This window comes from Macaca mulatta, chromosome 9 (genome assembly GCF_049350105.2).
Source record: "Macaca mulatta isolate MMU2019108-1 chromosome 9, T2T-MMU8v2.0, whole genome shotgun sequence".
Lineage (NCBI taxonomy): Eukaryota > Metazoa > Chordata > Mammalia > Primates > Cercopithecidae > Macaca > Macaca mulatta.
In genome coordinates, this window is record NC_133414.1 from 27,242,997 (window position 1) to 27,246,037 (window position 3,041).

At 40.5% G+C, this 3,041-nt stretch overlaps 1 non-coding gene across 1 annotated transcript; it reads right to left on the reverse strand.

The window, feature by feature from the left end:
• Positions 1-2,527: 2,527 nt before the first annotated feature.
• On the reverse strand, positions 2,528-2,629 carry LOC114670198 (U6 spliceosomal RNA). Its single transcript, XR_003719681.2, has one exon. It is a non-coding gene; the product is annotated as a U6 spliceosomal RNA (small nuclear RNA).
• Between the last annotated feature and the right edge of the window lie 412 nt (positions 2,630-3,041).

The following is a 3,041-nucleotide window of genomic DNA, read 5'->3' on the forward strand; positions in this document are numbered from 1 at the left end:
AAAATCTGTCAATTCCCTGTGTTTGGTGCCCAGGGACACATGCTGAAATGCCCCCAAGAAGACTTTTCAGCCACTGTGAAAAGCAGTGTTTGGAAACATAAGGTATTTAATAAATGAATGTGGATCATACCATATTTTTGTTCAATTGACTTCTATTCTTTTAGCAGCTGCTAATTATACACTGTTGTTATTTGGAGGCCCGTAACAGATTTCTCTGTTCCATCTGGGTAATCCGGCTTTTTGAGAATGGACTTTTCCCCACCCTAACATTAGTAGAATTTTGGCTGCCACATTTTGAAGGCAGTGATGAAATCAAGTCAAAATGAGTAGGCAGACAGCAGTTTTCAAGGAAGATGAGATTTACTTAGTGATGTTCACAAAATATTTTATTTTTTCTTTGATGTCATAGCACAATAAATGCCATCTAAGTCATTTAATGCCAAGAGAAATATAGGAGTGCCTATACTCATTTGCAGAATGAATAATAGATATGTACATGCTAAGAATATTTTATTTGGAGAAAATATTGAGCAAATCGGCTACAACCTCCACCCTATTTATTCAGCAGTTGCAGGAGCTGCATTGGGGCATAGGATCCAGCATTTCTATTCCAATGGAGTAGGGGGAGCAGGGTAGCTGTGTGTCACAGCCTTGAAGCCAGACTGCAGGGGCTCAAAGCCAGCTATTGCAATGCACCAGTTGTTAGTATCGGAAAGTTTCCTCAGATTTCTAAAACTGGATTTCTCTCTATGTAAAAGGGGGTTAATATAACATCTAAATGTCAGGATTGTGAGAATGGCATAAGATCATGAATGTAAAGCTGTGATGACAATAATGATTTAAAAGATGCATACCCCACTTTCAAGCGATCAAAGGTGGTTTCATTTACTACAGTGCAACATCTTTGAGGGTAACAGGCAGGCTTCCTCTTACTTGTCATCCAAAAAGACAGGAAAGCAGAGAGCTACATAGACATTCCAGTTATTAGCCCTCCTTCTCTTTATCAACTATTTTGCTTTTTCCTTTACCCTTGCACATGCAACATTGTTCCTTGGGCGTCAGGAGTGTTTTCTTCTCATTTTAATGTGGCTAATTTAAACGCTTGTTCAGGTGAGTGGCTGTCTCACTTCTACAGACCGGGCAAGGAGGCCCGTGCCCCAAAGTGGAGTTTGTTGCTGAGCAGAGAGGACACTGCAGAGCCAGTCGTGCATTTCGGGACATCCAGTTCACTGTGCATGTGGGCTCAGTCACCATGAAAGAGAAGTACAGTTTCATAGACTACCACATCCCCACTCTTAAAAACTACTCTTCAAAACTCTAAGCAAAATAAAGTACAGGAAATTCCTACAGGCTGACATGTTGTAAGTAGAGGTTTCATTTACATTGAAAATATTCTAAAATCTCTGACTACATCATTCCTTTTAGGCATGCTATCTCATGATAGCATTTGAGGATTTCATGCATATTTTTGAAATTTTATTGTTTTTCATCAAAATAGAGGATCTGTTAGTTTTAGTTCAATGAGCTGAAGATTTTTACCTTCAAAGCATCTAATGCAGAATTGACCAATCTCGGTGGCACATTAAAATCACCTAGAAAGTCTTTTTCTTTGCTCTGTTTGTTTTGGTTTTATTTTAAATGAAGATTCCCAGGCTCTTTCCTGGGCCATTTAAATCAGAATCACTGGGCATGGGTGCTGGCATTCATAGGCTGTAAAAGCTCCCCATAGGATTCTAATTTATGACCCAGGTTAAGAATCACAGATATAATGATTTCCAGCTTTGTCTCAATTGCATTAGGGCCAGCACTTAATTTTTATGAAGAAAAATGATATCACAATAAAAACCCCAATTCATTGCAAAGCATTCCTTACAGATAGCAGCACTGCTGAAAGGGAGCTGTTAACCTGAACAGTAATCACCTAAAGTTCTCCTCTTTCAACTGATGTATGAAAGTCTTAATTCAATATACAAAGCCCTCGAAACCCCAATGGCTCCCATCTTGCTCAGAGTAAAAGCTAAGGCTCCTACGATGGTCCACAGTTAACTACAACCTCCTCCCTTTATGGCGCTGACATCAGCTCCTCTCTTCTCTACCTTACTTGCCTCTGCTACAGCCAACCCACTTCCCTCTTCTCGCCAGCCTGCCAGATGCGCTCCTGCCTCTGACCTTCGTATTACAACCATCCCCTCCTCCTGGAATTCGCTGCCTTGGACACCTAACTGACTAAGGCCCTCGTCCCCTTCCAGTCTTTTCTTCAAGTGGCACCGTTGAAATAAAACCTGACTGCCTATTTAAAACTTGAGACCCACATTCCACTTGCCTCCGTGGCATTCTTGATCCCTATCTTTCTATTTCATTTTTTTTTCCCCTATAGCATTTCTCAGCTTTGAACACACTGTAGAATTTACCCCATTATCATGTTTATGATTAATTGCTTCAGAATGAATATTCCACAAAGACAAGGATCTTTGTCTGTTCCACCAATATAGCCCAACTGTCTGGAAAAGCACCTGGTACATGCACCCAATTAGTGCATCATTATTGGTTTATTTTTTACTTTTTAGGGGTCATGCTAATCTTCTCCATATTGTTCCCATTTTAGTGTATGTGCTGCCAAGGCGAGCACTGCATCATTGTTACATGAATGAATGAAATGCCTGCCTGGACTTCCAATACACAAGTCCTGCTCGATTGCCTGGATAAAGCCCACGGCCTGCCCTGTAATTATTTTAGCATTCCAGCCTTCGGCTTTCTAGCCTAGTACCTACCTATTGTCTAGGCCTGGTAGGGAAAAATTAAGGATGAATCCTAGCCCGCAGCCACTGTAATTGTTTTTATTTTGAATGGGAAATTATGTATTTATTTATTAAATTTTTTACTTCCACAGGCTTTTAGGAAACAGGTGGTGTTTGGTTATATGAGTCAGTTCTTTAGTGATGATTTGTGAGATTTTGGTGCACCATCTCTCAAGCAGTATACATTGAACCCAATTTGTGGTCTTTTATTCCTCACCCCCTTCCCATGCTTTGTCCCCGCGT